Source organism: Salmo salar, chromosome 14 (assembly GCF_965601325.2).
Source record: "Salmo salar chromosome 14, fSalSal1, whole genome shotgun sequence".
NCBI lineage: Eukaryota > Metazoa > Chordata > Actinopteri > Salmoniformes > Salmonidae > Salmo > Salmo salar.
In genome coordinates, this window is record NC_138304.1 from 107,817,763 (window position 1) to 107,834,630 (window position 16,868).

Consider the following 16,868-nt stretch of genomic DNA (forward strand, 5'->3'; position numbering starts at 1 on the left):
TCGGGTCCTCTCTCCTCATTCTCAAAACCCATTGGGGGAAAAAGGTCAGAGGGGCAGGACCTCTGACTTTCTCATCCAATGGGATTTGAGAAGGAGATTAGAAAAGAGGATGCGAGGAGTGTGCAATTGAGATTTTCCCCAGAGAGATCTTGAGTTTCCTCTGGCCAGAATGATAGCAAGGACTCCCACAGCAAGGGATTCAAACGGTTTTGTCTAGATGGGATACAGCTTGTCAGAAATGACTAGAATAGACTTTTCGTAGCAGGTTAGAATAACTTAGACAGCAGGAGAATGAATGTTACAGGTTAGGAGAATTAGGTTTAGGAAAAGCATTAGGCTTAGCTAAAATGCACAACAACAAAAAAAAAACAGACATAAGCCGTTTCCCATCTAGCAATGACCGGTGCCAACGGGCAACCTGCTTCCCTCCTTCAGCCTCAGTGACACCATGGAAATAACAGAACACCTAAGGTTAAAAGGGATGTGTTCTTTAATCATGTATGACTGTTTTTTTTACTATTTTTATGATATTAATAGCATGCCTAATCAGCCAGAAATGGTCAGTTATTGTTTGTGATAAGATTTATTAAACTTATAAAAGTAATTTGTCGCAGGAGTTGGCACTTCAGTCTAAATGTTGGTAGTAACGCTATATAGCCTCCAACACTCTACTCAACAAACTGGATGCAGTCTATCACAGTGCCATCCGTTTTGTCACCAAAGCCCCATATACTACCCACCACTGCGACCTGTATGCTCTCGTTGGCTGGCCCTCGCTTCATACTCGTCGCCAAACCCTCTGGCTCCAGGTTATCTACAAGACCCTGCTAGGTAAAGCCCCGCCTTATCTCAGCTCACTGGTCACCATAGCAGCACCCACCTGTAGCACGCGCTCCAGCAGGTATATCTCTCTGGTCACCCCTAAAGCCAACTCCTCCTTTGGTCGTCTCTCCTTCCAGTTCTCTGCTGCCAATGACTGGAACGAACTACAAAAATATCTGAAACTGGAAACACTTATCTCCCTCACTAGCTTTAAGCACCAGCTGTCAGAGCAGCTCACAGATCACTGCACCTGTACATAGCCCATCTGTAAACGGCCCATCCAACTACCTCATCCCCATACTGTATTTATTTATTCATTCATTCATCTTGCTCCTTTGCACCCCAGTATCTCTACTTGCACATTCGTCTTCTGCACATCCATCACTCCAGTGTTTAATTGCTATGTTGTAATTACTTCACCACTATGGCCTATTTATTGCCTTACCTCATCTCATTTGCACACACTGTATATAGACCTTTTCTACTATACTATTGATTGTATGTTTGTTTTACTCCATGTGTAACTCTGTTGTTGTTTGTGTCGCACTGCTTTGCTTTATCTTGACCAGGTCACAGTTGTAAATGACAACTTGTTCTCAACTAGCCTACCTGGTTAAATAAAGGTGAAATAAATGAAAGATATATGGTCCTAGTCTGAAGAAGCCTGTAGGTGTGTAGACTAACCCATTGCTTTGAAGACTGAGTAAACCAAAAGGTTTGAGCGTCACAGAGAAAACACTTAGCACCTCCAGCTATACTAAGAAATAGGAGGAAATTATATATTTTTTTTAAACAAACCATATGTCCAGTACGGTGGGTTGATTAGGAAACAGCACTATGTTCTTGTTTTAATCCACTATAAAATGAAAAACCTGGACAAGGAGGGACGCAAAATCCACAGCAGCCATTTATGACAGAATGTTGGTAGTAATAGTTGTATATTTTCCCTATGCAGTGACTGTGTCGACTACATATTGGACAAGTCTTCAACATGCATCTCCACTGCAACAGACAGGCTGAACTCAAATCATTTAGCTGCACTTTCTGTGCACAATATCGAATGACTACACCCAACTACATATGCTACATTTTGTGCACTTACCTACTCAGTAAGTCGAAATAGTGTTACTTATTCAAGATATTTCTGCATTCTCAGGTTGCCTGTCTGCAGTCCACACACACACACGTAAGAGATAATTGACAGATTTACTGTATGTTGCACCTAATTCTCCCTAAAATGCCAACACACCACTTCCCCAATTATCATTTCCTGGTATTCCACGTCACCACTAATGATAGACAATTTAGCCCTCTAATCAGAGACGAGTATTTGCGGAATTAACCAATAGTAGATTGGAAGGCGGGGCTCACAGAAATAAAAAAACAACAATCGACATGCGCTTCCACTCATCACTAAATGATCTGGGAACGGCTCGGTAAGAAGCTATAGACTCAGAAATAGTGAGCAGGACATTACTAACCACAGAATCACTCGTTTTAGGCTATCTGTAGTGCATGTTTCTGTATAAATGTATTGATATGAGCCTCTCCTCTCCACACTTACCAGACTCTTCTGCTGCAGTCGCACGATCAGTCTCCTGACAATAGACCATCCAACAACCCCTTCTCCTTCTCCTCCTCCCTCTCCTTCTCCTTCTCCTCCTCCTCCTCCTCCTTCTCCTTCTCCTCCTCCCTCTCCTCCTCCTCCTCCTCCTTCTCCTCCTCCCTCTCCTTCTCCTCCTCCTCCTCCTCCTCCTCCTCCTCCTCCTCCCTCTCCTCCTCCTCCTCCTCCTCCTTCTCCTCCTCCTCCTCCTTCTCCTCCTCCTCTTCCTCCTCCTCCTCCTCCCTCTCCTCCTCCTCCTCCTCCTTCTCCTCCTCCTCCTCCTCCTCCTCCTTCTCCTCCTCCTTCTTCTCCTTCTCCTCCTCCTTCTTCTCCTTCTCCTCCTCCCTCTCCTTCTCCTCGTCCTTCCCCTCCTCCTTCTCCAGAGACCGATTTCATCTGTGGTTTAATTAGGAAAACATAACATCTGATTCTGTGCAATTTAACTATGTTTTTAAAGATAAAATGAACTGTTAAATAGATTAAAATATGGTAATAGTGTTTTAAAATAGGGTTCAGATATTTGAATATTACATGTTTTTTGGGGGGGGGGATTAACCTACTTAGTCATTACAATATTACAACTATCTTCTCAATAACTAACTACTGAATTAAATAAAAAATATCCAGGTATGATTGTAATTCATATAGAGCTAGTGAGCTATATCAGGAGGCCTACGTGCTCATCAGATAATACAAATCCCCTCTCTATATTTCCGTTCTTCTTTGTTTCATGATTTCACAGCAATTTTTACATGTCTCTTTGTTTACCGTGTTGAATGTTGTAAACCCTCAAATTGCATCTGATCCTTATTGCTGCCTGGGGGCTGCATGGTAGATTACAGAGACTGAGTTTGCCACTGCTTGGAACTTATTGAAGTCTAAACTGTGTTCCAATGGCACCCTATTCTATAAAATACAATATAGGCCCCGGTCATAAGTAGTGCACTATATATAGAGAGAGAATAGGATGCCATTTGGGGTGGAGAATCAAATGATTTCCTGCTCTTCAGTGGGTGGTCCATTACCCATGCTGCACAGCGGTAACTAATGGATCTCCGTATAATGTGTCTGGGTAATGCTTTACTTACTGTGGTGCCTGACATCAATAAGGAGCACTTTGACATCGCTTCAGATGGGAGTACTATAGGTTACTTACAACCAAGTGACATTTGTCAATGCTGCGAGGCCAATTTGTTCTTGTTCCTGTATGTGAAAGAAGGTCTGGAGGCCAGATAAAAAAAAATATGGTCTGTAATTTGAATGGGTTTTAAAAGGGTTTAAAATGGTTTTTCAAGTGATGTGTCTGTGACATCAAAATTACATAAATGTACCTGCTATTAAATAGTGGCATGCTGTATTTTTTTTTTAATGTACACTGAGTGTACAAAACATTAGGAACACGTGCTCTTTCCATGACATCCTTATTGATGTCCACTTGTTAAATCCTCTTGAATCAGTGTAGATGAAAGGGAGGATGACGGGTTAAAGAAGGATTTTTAAGCCTTGAGACAATTGAGACATGGATTGTGTATGTATGCCATTCAGAGTGTGAATGGACAAAGATAAAATATTATATTTCCTTTGAAGGGGGGTTTACGGTAGTAGGTGCCAGGCACACCGGTTTGTGTCAATGTAACAGTGTAGGTTCTATCCCTCTCATCGCCCCAACCTGGGCTCGAACCAGGGACCCTCTGCACACATCAACAACTGACACCCCACGAAGCATCGTTACCCATCGCGCCACAAAAGCCGCGGCCCTTGCAACGCAAGGGGAAACCCTACTTCAAGTCTCAGAGCGAGTGACGTCGCCGATTGAAACGCTATTAGCGCGCACCACCGCTAACTAACTAGCCATTTCACATCGGTTACATCAAGAACTGCAACGCTGCTGGGTTTTTCCACGCTCAACAGTTTCCTGTGTTTATAAAGAACGGTCCATCACCCAAAGGACATCCAGCCAACTTGACAGGACTGTGGGAAGCATTGGAGTCAACATGGGGCCAGCATCCCTGTGGAAACGCTTTAGACACCTTGTAGAGTCCATGACCTGACTAACTGAGGCTGTTCTGAGGGCAGAAAAGCTTCCTCAATATTATGAAGATGTAGCTAATGTTTTGTAACATTAAGGACACCTTCCTGAAATTGAGTTGAACTCATCCCTTTTTTGGAGTTGGAAGTGGACTAAGTGGATTTGCTTGATGAGCAGTTATACGGTACAAGGCCCCACCGTTTACTGAAATACACAGAGAGTCATTTAAAATAGGTATATATTTCCCACGGGTCTGTATTTGTAAATGTGAAAATACATGACTTTCCAAATGGCACCCTATTCCCTATATAGTGCACTACTTTAGACCAGAGCCCTATGGAACCCTATTCCCTATATAGTGCACTAGTTTTGACCAGAGCTTAGTGCACTATATAGGGAATGCCATTTGGGACACACCCTTAATGAAGACATAAATGTTCTCTCTGAGATCTCATATTGACATTATATGTAAACCAGTTACTTCACTGTTACAGGGGATCAAAGCACAAGTCTTGTTCGATGCAACATTAATACAGTCATGTACCAATATAGTCATGTACCAATGCAGTCATGTACCAATGCAGTAATGTACCAATGCAGTAATGTACTGTACCTAGATGTGACAGAAACAAAACAACAGTGTTGATGTGTTCAAATTGAAGTTCATCAGTGGAGGTAAATAGCTGGCTGGCTGGCTGGCAGACAGGGAGGCAGGCAGGCAGGCAGGCAGACAGGGAGGCAGGCAGGCAGGCAGGGAGGCAGGCAGGCAGACAGACAGGGAGGCAGGCAGGCAGACAGACAGGGAGGCAGGCAGGCAGACAGACAGGGAGGCAGGCAGGCAGGCAGGCAGGCAGGCAGACAGACAGGGAGGCAGGCAGGCAGACAGGGAGGCAGGCAGACAGGCAGACAGACAGACAGACAGACAGGGAGGCAGGCAGGCAGGCAGGCAGACAGGGAGGCAGGCAGGCAGGCAGGCAGACAGGGAGGCAGGCAGACAGGGAGGCAGGCAGGCAGGTAGGCAGGCAGGCAGACAGGGAGGCAGGGAGGCAGGCAGGCAGGGAGGCAGGCAGGCAGGGAGGCAGACAGGCAGACAGGGAGGCAGGCAGACAGGGAGGCAGGCAGACAGGGAGGCAGACAGGCAGGCAGACAGGGAGGCAGGCAGGCAGGCAGGGAGGCAGGCAGGCAGGGAGGCAGGCAGACAGGGAGGCAGGCAGGGAGGCAGGCAGACAGGGAGGCAGGCAGACAGGGAGGCAGGCAGACAGGGAGGCAGGCAGGCAGGCAGGCAGGCAGGCAGGGAGGCAGGCAGGCAGGGAGGCAGGCAGACAGGGAGGCAGGCAGGCAGGGAGGCAGGCAGACAGGGAGGCAGACAGGCAGACAGGGAGGCAGGCAGACAGGGAGGCAGGCAGACAGGCAGACAGGGAGGCAGGGAGGCAGGCAGGCAGGGAGGCAGGCAGGCAGGGAGGCAGGCAGGCAGGCAGGGAGGCAGGCAGACAGGGAGGCAGGCAGACAGGGAGGCAGGCAGGCAGACAGGGAGGCAGGCAGGCAGACAGGGAGGCAGGCAGGCAGACAGGGAGGCAGGCAGACAGGGAGGCAGGCAGGCAGACAGGGAGGCAGACAGGCAGACAGGGAGGCAGGCAGACAGGGAGGCAGGCAGACAGGGAGGCAGACAGGCAGACAGGGAGGCAGACAGGCAGACAGACAGGGAGGCAGGCAGACAGGCAGGCAGACAGACAGGGAGGCAGGCAGGCAGACAGACAGGGAGGCAGGCAGACAGGGAGGCAGACAGGCAGACAGACAGGGAGGCAGGCAGGCAATTTAGCTTTAACATTCATCATCAGTACCCCTCCACGGCTTCTTCTCTCGCTCTCCCTCCATCCTTCTCTCTCTCTCTCTCTCTCCTTCTCCCTCTTTGTCATACACACTCATACACTCTCTCTCTCCCCCTTCCCCCTACACTCTCCCTCTTGGCCATTAATTGTGTCATTAAGCAGTCTGCATGAGGAGCAGAATGCTCCAGGGTACTGGGGTCTAAATGACACCGTCGTCTCAGACGAGACCCAGCGAGGAAGACATGTCAACATGATCTGGGGTAATTGGAGCAGGCGTCGCGTGGGACTGATTCCTTCTGCAACCGAGAGAGTCAGAGGCTCTTTAGTAGGCAGACAACATCTCTCCTTCTTCCTGGGTATTAGATTATAATAAACCTTGGTAAAAAACAGTATTAGATTATAAAGTCTATAGAGTATTAGATTATAAAGTCTATAGAGTATTAGATTATAATAAACCTTGGTAAAAACAGTATTAGATTATAAGGTCTATAGAGTATTAGATTATAAAGTCTATAGAGTATTAGATTATAATAAACCTTGGTAAAAACAGTATTAGATTATAAAGTCTATAGAGTATTAGATTATAATTAACCTTGGTAAAAACAGTATTAGATTATAAAGTCTATAGAGTATTAGATTATAATAAACCTTGGTAAAAAACAGTATTAGATTATAAGGTCTATAGAGTATTAGATTATAAAGTCTATAGAGTATTAGATTATAAAGTCTATAGAGTATTAGATTATAATAAACCTTGGTAAAAACAGTATTAGATTATAAGGTCTATAGAGTATTAGATTATAAAGTCTATAGAGTATTAGATTATAATAAACCTTGGTAAAAACAGTATTAGATTATAAAGTCTATAGAGTATTAGATTATAAAGTCTATAGAGTATTAGATTATAATAAACCTTGATAAAAACAATATTATATTGTTTCATAAATAACAGTCATAGAGTAACAGTGAAGTACTTCACAACAATGTAGAGAGAGAAAATAGAGAAATAATAGAAAATTAAAACACGTAACAATGCAAGTAATAATAAATGCACAATTGAGTAACAATACCTGGGGTACCAGGTAATACCTGGTCTATATACAGGGAGTACCAGTACTGAGTCAATGTGCAGGGGTACGAGGTAATAACATGGCTATATACAGGGAATACCAGGTAATATCATGGTTATATACAGGGAGTACCGGGTAATAACATGGCTATATACAGGGAGTACCAGGTAATAACATGGTTATATACAGGGAGTACCGGGTAATAACATGGCTATATACAGGGAGTACCAGGTAATAACATGGCTATATACAGGGGGTACCAGTACAGAATCAATGTGCAGGGGTACGAGGTAATAACATGGCTATATACAGGGAGTACCAGTACAGAATCAATGTGCAGGGGTACGAGGTAATAACATGGCTATATACAGGGGGCACCAGTACAGAGTCAATGTGCAGGGGTACGAGGTAATAACATGGCTATATATACAAGGAGTACCAGTACTGAGTCAATGTGCAGGGAGTACCAGGTAATAACATGGCTATATATATACAAGGGGTACCAGTACAGAATCAATGTGCAGGGAGTACCAGGTAATAACATGGCTATATACAAGGAGTACCAGGTAATAACATGGCTATATACAGGGAGTACCAGGTAATAACATGGCTATATACAGGGAGTACCAGGTAATAACATGGCTATATACAGGGAGCACCAGGTAATAACATGGCTATATACAGGGAGTACCAGGTAATAACATGGCTATATACAGGGAGTACCAGGTAATAACATGGCTATATACAGGAAGTACCAGGTAATAACATGGCTATATACAGGGAGTACCAGGTAATAACATGGCTATATACAGGGAGTACCAGGTAATAACATGGCTATATACAGGGAGTACCAGGTAATAACATGGCTATATACAGGGAGTACCATGTAATAACATGTCTATATACAGGGAGTACCAGGTAATAACATGGCTATATACAGGGAGTACCAGGTAATAACATGGCTATATACAGGGAGTACCAGGTAATAACATGGCTATATACAGGAAGTACCAGGTAATATCATGGCTATATACAGGGAGTACCAGGTAATAACATGGCTATATACAGGAAGTACCAGGTAATACCATGGCTATAAACAAGGAGTACCAGGTAATAACATGGTTATATATACAAGGAGTACCAGTACTGAGTTGATTTGCAGGGGTACGAGGTAATTGAGGTATATGCACTACATGACTAAATGTATGTGGACACCTGCTCATCCAACATCTCATTCCAAAATCATGGTCATTAATATGGAGTTGGTCCCCCCTTTACTGCTATAACAGCCTCCACTCTTCTGGGAAGGCATTAAGATCTGGAAATCAGCATTTGTCCTGCCACTTTTAAAAGGGGGAGATCCAACTCTTTTAAATAATTATAGGCCAATCTCAAAGCTGTCACCCCTGGTGAAAATACTTGAAACCCTTGTGAGTGACCAGCTAAAAGAGTTTTTATATACTAACTCTATTTTATCAATGTACCAATCGGGTTTCAGGAAGAAGCATAGCACAATTACAGCAGCCATGAAGGTTTTAAATGATATCACTGAAGCTCTTGACAAAAAACAGCATTGTGTCTCACTTTTTATTGATCTCTCTAAGGCTTTTGATACAGTTGATCATGCTATACTAAGGCAGAGATTGTCGAGTGTAGGTCTTTCAGAGCATGCAGTTGCATGGTTTGTTAACTATCTGTCTGATAGAACTCAGTGCACTCAATTTGATGGGCTTAGGTCTGTTAAATTGTCTGTCTTAAATGGTGTGCCCCAAGGCTCTGTACTTGGTCCTCTCTTATTCACTATTTATATAAATAATTTAGACAAAAATGTCCAAAATGCACAACTTCATTTTTATGCTGATGATACTGTTATTTACTGTTGTGCCTCATCTCTTACAAAAGCTTTCCAGAACTTGCAAACTGCTTTTAATACTGTTCAACATACCTTGTCTCAATTGAAGCTTATCCTCAATACTGACAAAACTAAACTTCTGGTGTTTTCTAAAGCAAGAAATAGACCCCTGAACCTTTCACCTATTACTACCTTTCAGGGCAAGGAGATTGAGGTTGTAACCTCATATAAATATCTTGGAATTTTGATTGATGATGGCCTCTCTTTTAAAATGCATATTCAACAACTTACAAAAAAATTGAAGCTGAAATTAGGATTTTATTTTAGGAATAAGGCTTGTTTTTCTTTTAAAGCCAGAAGGAGGCTAGTATCAGCTACATTTATGCCTTTACTAGACTATGGGGATATTTTATATATAAATGCTTCCGCTCAGTGTTTGAGATCAATTGACACCCTTTACCATGGCACTTTGAGATTTATTTTAAATTGCAAAACCCTTACGCACCACTGCACTTTGTATACCAGGGTTGGCTGGCCTTCTCTAGTCACTCGTAGGCTCAGTCACTGGTATACTTTTATTTACAAAGCCATTTTGGGTTTACTACCTTTTTATTTGGGCATTTTTATTGTTCAGAAATGTGGTGGGTACTCTCTTCGTTCGAGGGACTTTATCTTGCTAACTGTTCCAAATGTCCGAACTGAATTTGGTAAAAGGGCTTTTATGTACTCTGCGCCATCGTCTTGGAATGCCTTACAAAATACTTTTAAACTGGAAGAACTTGTCCCGATTGGTATTTTTAAATCACTGATGAATGATCTTGAGACTGATTCCCTGACCTGTCAATGTTTTTAATTTGCTGTTTTTGATTTTGTTATATTCTTTGTTAATTTTATGGTTTTTACTAGATTACTTGTAGTTTTTCATGTTGTTTGTCTAATTTTTGTAATGACTTGGCGCTGCCTATCTTGGCCAGGACGCTCTTGAAAAAGAGATTTTAAATCTCAATGAGCCTTTCCTGGTTAAATAAAGGTTATTAATATGGAGTTGGTCCCCCCTTTACTGCTATAACAGCCTCCACTCTTCTGGGAAGTCATTAATATGGAGTTGGTCCCCCCTTTGCTGCTATAACAGCCTCCACTCTTCTGGGAAGGCATTAATATGAAGTTGGTCCCCCCTTTGCTGCTATAACAGCCTCCACTCTTCTGGGAAGGCTTTCCACTAGATGGTGGGACATTGCTGCAGACTTGCTTCCATTCAGCCACAAGACCATTAGTGAGGTTGGGCGCTGACGTTGGGCGATTAGGCCTGGTTTGCAATTGGCCTTGCTATTCATCCCTAAAGGTATTCGATGGGGTTGAGGTCAGGGCTCCGTGTAGACCAGTCCCGTGTGGCTCAGTTGGCAGAGCATGGCTCTTGCAATGCCAGTGTTGTGGGTGAAGTGTGTTTCATCAATCCAGAGAATGTGTTTCCACTGCTGCAGAGTCTATTAGTGGTGAGCTTTACACAACTCCAGCTATGTTTATACAGGTATCAGCCTCTTTCTCTGGTTAACAGGCTGGACATCTCTGTGTTAATGTTCTCTGGTTAACAGGCTGGACATCTCCTCTGTGTTAATGTTCTCTGGTTAACAAGCTGGACATCTCCTCTGTGTTAATGTTCTCTGGTTAACAAGCTGGACATCTCCTCTGTGTTAATGTTCTCTGGTTAACAAGCTGGACATCTCCTCTGTGTTAATGTTCTCTGGTTAACAAGCTGGACAGACACGTGCCCTAACCCTAACCCACATGCCCTAACCCACATGCCCTAACCCACATGCCCTAACCCACATGCCCTAACCCTAACCCACATGCCCTAACCCACATGCCCTAACCCACATGCCCTAACCCTAACCCACATGCCCTAACCCACATGCCCTAACCCACATGCCCTAACCCACATGCCCTAACCCACATGCCCTAACCCTAACCCACATGCCCTAACCCACATGCCCTAACCCACATGCCCTAACCCACATGCCCTAACCCACATGCCCTAACCCACATGCCGTATCAGGCTCCTCCACACAGGCCCTCTAGTATAGTTCAGCCAGGCAGCCAGTTAGCTGCTACACTGTCTGACCCTCATTAGCTGTCAGGAGACCTGGACTGAGCAGCTCTCTGACACACACACACACACACACACACACACACACACACACACACACAGCTGTCATGAGACCATGAATGTTACGCTGACATATTCATTTAACTTCTGAAGAGACCTGTGAGTTAATTACCCTTCAGCTTCATAACCTGTGGTAGCCTAGTGGTTAGAGTGTAGAGGTGTCAGGTAGCCTAGTGGTTAGAGTGTAGAGGAGGTAGGTAGCCTAGTGGTTAGAGTGTAGAGGAGGTAGGTAGCCTAGTGGTTAGAGTGTAGAGGAGGCAGGTAGCCTAGTGGTTAGAGGGGGAGGCAGGTAGCCTAGTGGTTAGAGTGTAGAGGCGGCAGGTAGCCTAGTGGTTAGAGTGTAGAGGAGGCAGGTAGCCTAGTGGTTAGAGTGTAGAGGAGGCAGGTAGCCTAGTGGTTAGAGTGTAGAGGAGGCAGGTAGCCTAGTGGTTAGAGTGTAGAGGAGGCAGGTAGCCTAGTGGTTAGAGTGTAGAGGAGGTAGGTAGCCTAGTGGTTAGAGTGTAGAGGAGGCAGGTAGCCTAGTGGTTAGAGTGTAGAGGTGGCAGGTAGCCTAGTGGTTAGAGTGTAGAGGAGGCAGGTAGCCTAGTGGTTAGAGTGTAGAGGAGGTAGGTAGCCTAGTGGTTAGAGTGTAGAGGAGGCAGGTAGCCTAGTGGTTAGAGTGTAGAGGAGGCAGGTAGCCTAGTGGTTAGAGTGTAGAGGAGGCAGGTAGCCTAGTGGTTAGAGTGTAGAGGAGGTAGGTAGCCTAGTGGTTAGAGTGTAGAGGAGGCAGGTAGTCTAGTGGTTAGAGTGTAGAGGTGGCAGGTAGCCTAGTGGTTAGAGTGTAGAGGAGGCAGGTAGCCTAGTGGTTAGAGTGTAGAGGAGGCAGGTAGCCTAGTGGTTAGAGTGTAGAGGAGGCAGGTAGCCTAGTGGTTAGAGTGTAGAGGAGGCATGTAGCCTAGTGGTTAGAGTGTAGGGGAGGCAGGTAGCCTAGTGGTTAGAGTGTAGAGGAGGCAGGTAGCCTAGTGGTTAGAGTGTAGGGGCGGCAGGTAGCCTAGTGGTTAGAGTGTAGAGGAGGTAGGTAGCCTAGTGGTTAGAGTGTAGAGGAGGCAGGTAGCCTAGTGGTTAGAGTGTAGAGGAGGCAGGTAGCCTAGTGGTTAGAGTGTAGAGGAGGCAGGTAGCCTAGTGGTTAGAGTGTAGAGGAGGTAGGTAGCCTAGTGGTTAGAGTGTAGAGGAGGCAGGTAGTCTAGTGGTTAGAGTGTAGAGGTGGCAGGTAGCCTAGTGGTTAGAGTGTAGAGGAGGCAGGTAGCCTAGTGGTTAGAGTGTAGAGGAGGCAGGTAGCCTAGTGGTTAGAGTGTAGAGGAGGCAGGTAGCCTAGTGGTTAGAGTGTAGAGGAGGCAGGTAGCCTAGTGGTTAGAGCGTAGAGGAGGCAGGTAGCCTAGTGGTTAGAGTGTAGAGGAGGCAGGTAGCCTAGTGGTTAGAGTGTAGAGGAGGCAGGTAGCCTAGTGGTTAGAGTGTAGAGGTGGCAGGTAGCCTAGTGGTTAGAGTGTAGAGGAGGCAGGTAGCCTAGTGGTTAGAGTGTAGTGGTGGCAGGTAGACTAGTGGTTAGAGTGTAGGGGCGGCAGGTAGCCTAGTGGTTAGAGTGTAGAGGAGGCAGGTAGCCTAGTGGTTAGAGTGTAGAGGAGGCAGGTAGCCTAGTGGTTAGAGTGTAGAGGAGGCAGGTAGCCTGGTGGTTAGAGTGTAGAGGAGGCAGGTAGCCTAGTGGTTAGAGTGTAGAGGTGGCAGGTAGTCTAGTGGTTAGAGTGGAGAGGAGGCAGGTAGACTAGTGGTTAGAGTGTAGAGGAGGTAGGTAGCCTAGTGGTTAGAGTGTAGAGGAGGCAGGTAGACTAGTGGTTAGAGTGTAGAGGAGGTAGGTAGCCTAGTGGTTAGAGTGTAGAGGAGGCAGGTAGCCTAGTGGTTAGAGTGTAGAGGAGGCAGGTAGCCTAGTGGTTAGAGTGTAGAGGAGGCAGGTAGCCTAGTGGTTAGAGTTTAGAGGAGGCAGGTAGCCTAGTGGTTAGAGTGTAGAGGAGGCAGGTAGCCTAGTGGTTAGAGTGTAGAGGAGGCAGGTAGTCTAGTGGTTAGAGTGTAGAGGAGGCAGGTGGCCTAGTGGTTAGAGGGTAGAGGAGGCAGGTAGCCTAGTGGTTAGAGTGTAGAGGAGGCAGGTAGCCTAGTGGTTAGAGTGTAGAGGAGGCAGGTAGACTAGTGGTTAGAGTGTAGAGGAGGCAGGTAGCCTAGTGGTTAGAGTGTAGAGGTGGCAGGTAGCCTAGTGGTTAGAGTGTAGGGGCGGCAGGTAGCCTAGTGGTTAGAGTGTAGAGGAGGCAGGTAGCCTAGTGGTTAGAGCGTAGAGGAGGCAGGTAGCCTAGTGCTTAGAGCGTTGGGCCAGTAACCGAAAGGTTGCTGGATCGAATCCCCGAGCTGACGAGGTAAAAATCTGTACTATACTGTAGCATAGTATACCCTGGCTGGACTAAAACATAATGAACTTTGGGTATTATTTTATATTTTATTAAACTGTAATATTCTGTAGCATAGCATACCCTAGCTGGACTAAAACATAATGAACTTTGAGTACTGTACTATACTGTACTATGCTGTACTATACTGTACTATACTGTACTATACTGTACTATGCTGTACTATGCTGTACAATACTGTACTATACTGTACTGTACTATACTGTACTATGCTGTACTATACTGTACTATACTGTACTGTACTATACTGTACTGTACTGTACTATACTGTACTATGCTGTACAATACTGTACTATGCTGTACTATACTGTACTATACTGTACTATACTGTACTATGCTGTACTATACTGTACTATACTGTACTATGCTGTACAATATTGTGCAGTACACAACCTTTGTGTTGTATTCCTCTTTCTACATGTCGAGCCGCCTGCCTCAAACTCCAGCATTCAAATCAAATTTTATTTGTCATATGCCAGAATACAACAGATGAAGACTTTGCAGTGAAATGCTTACGAGCCCTTTCCCAACAATGAGATAAAAACCTTTCCCAACAGTTAAAAACCTTTCCCAACAATGAGTTAAAAACCTTTCCCAACAATGAGTTAAAAACCTTTCCCAACAATGAGATAAAAACCTTTCCCAACAATGAGATAAAAACCTTTCCCAACAATGAGTTAAAAACCTTTCCCAACAGATAAAAACCTTTCCCAACAATGAGATAAAAACCTTTCCCAACAATGAGATAAAAACCTTTCCCAACAATGAGATAAAAACCTTTCCCAACAGATAAAAACCTTTCCCAACAATGAGTTAAAAACCTTTCCCAACAATGAGATAAAAACATTTCCCAACAGTTAAAAACCTTTCCCAACAATGAGATAAAAACCTTTCCCAACAATGAGATAAAAACCTTTCCCAACAATGAGATAAAAACCTTTCCCAACAATGAGATAAAAACCTTTCCCAACAATGAGATAAAAACCTTTCCCAACAATGAGTTAAAAACCTTTCCCAACAGTTAAAAACCTTTCCCAACAATGAGATAAAAACCTTTCCCAACAATGAGTTAAAAACCTTTCCCAACAGTTAAAAACCTTTCCCAACAATGAGTTAAAAACCTTTCCCAACAATGAGATAAAAACATTTCCCAACAGTTAAAAACCTTTCCCAACAATGAGATAAAAACCTTTCCCAACAATGAGATAAAAACCTTTCCCAACAATGAGTTAAAAACCTTTCCCAACAATGAGATAAAAACCTTTCCCAACAATGAGTTAAAAACCTTTCCCAACAATGAGATAAAAACCTTTCCCAACAATGAGATAAAAACCTTTCCCAACAATGAGTTAAAAACCTTTCCCAACAGTTAAAAACCTTTCCCAACAATGAGATAAAAACCTTTCCCAACAATGAGTTAAAAACCTTTCCCAACAGTTAAAAACCTTTCCCAACAATGAGTTAAAAACCTTTCCCAACAATGAGATAAAAACATTTCCCAACAGTTAAAAACCTTTCCCAACAATGAGATAAAAACCTTTCCCAACAATGAGATAAAAACCTTTCCCAACAATGAGTTAAAAACCTTTCCCAACAATGAGTTAAAAACCTTTCCCAACAATGAGTTAAAAACCTTTCCCAACAATGAGATAAAAACCTTTCCCAACAGTTAAAAACCTTTCCCAACAATGAGATAAAAACCTTTCCCAACAATGAGTTAAAAACCTTTCCCAACAATGAGATAAAAACCTTTCCCAACAATGAGATAAAAACCTTTCCCAACAATGAGTTAAAAACCTTTCCCAACAGTTAAAAACCTTTCCCAACAATGAGTTAAAAACCTTTCCCAACAATGAGATAAAAACCTTTCCCAACAATGAGATAAAAACCTTTCCCAACAATGAGTTAAAAACCTTTCCCAACAATGAGTTAAAAACCTTTCCCAACAATGAGATAAAAACCTTTCCCAACAATGAGTTAAAAACCTTTCCCAACAATGAGATAAAAACCTTTCTCAACAATGAGATAAAAACCTTTCCCAACAATGAGTTAAAAACCTTTCCCAACAGTTAAAAACCTTTCCCAACAGTTAAAAACCTTTCCCAACAATGAGATAAAAACCTTTCACAACAATGAGATAAAAACCTTTCCCAACAGATAAAAACCTTTCCCAACAATGAGATAAAAACCTTTCCCAACAATGAGTTAAAAACCTTTCCCAACAATGAGTTAAAAACCTTTCCCAACAGATAAAAACCTTTCCCAACAATGAGATAAAAACCTTTCCCAACAATGAGTTAAAAACCTTTCCCAACAGTTAAAAACCTTTCCCAACAATGAGATAAAAACCTTTCACAACAATGAGTTAAAAACCTTTCCCAACAGTTAAAAAGTACGAACATTTGCAAATATAAATATTAAATAATAACACACAATAAAATATCAATTAGCGAGGCTACAGTGCTTTCAGAAAGTATTCACACTTCTTGACTTTTTCCACATTTTGTTGTTTTGCAGCCTCAATTTAAAACAGATTATATTGAGATTGTTTGTCACTGGTTTACACACAATAGCCCATAATGTCAAAGTGGAATTAGGTTTTTGAAAAGCTTAAATGTCTTGAGTCAATAAGTATTCAACCCCTTTGTTATGGCGAGCATAAATAAGTTCAGAAGTATAAATGTGCTTAACAAGTCACATAGGAAATTGCAATAAGGTCCCTTAGTCAGGCAGTGAATTTCAAACACAGATTCACAGATTCAACCACATCCAGAGATTCTTACCAGGGAGGTTTTCCAATGCCTCACAAAGAAGAGCACCAATAGAGACCCACAGTGGAGGTGTCATAATACCCATAAAACCTAGCGGTCAAATAAGGAAATGGTTCCAATCGTTTTTACAGCATACATTTTTCCCATAGGGGATTTTTAGAAACACTTAAAATAAGGGCTGTGTTTCGTGCAGGCTCGCTCTGGCATGACATTTTGACAACCATTTAATTTTCTCTCGG

General features: G+C 43.5%; 1 protein-coding gene across 1 annotated transcript in view; it reads right to left on the reverse strand.

The window, feature by feature from the left end:
• Window positions 1-2,502, reverse strand: part of triqk (triple QxxK/R motif containing) — a 64,749-nt gene extending 62,247 nt beyond the window's left edge. Inside the window, exon 1 of the mRNA XM_014143274.3 lies at window positions 2,387-2,502. The gene's annotated coding sequence lies outside the window, so the exon portion shown is untranslated. The remainder of the gene's footprint in view (window positions 1-2,386) is intronic.
• Window positions 2,503-16,868: the final 14,366 nt, after the last annotated feature.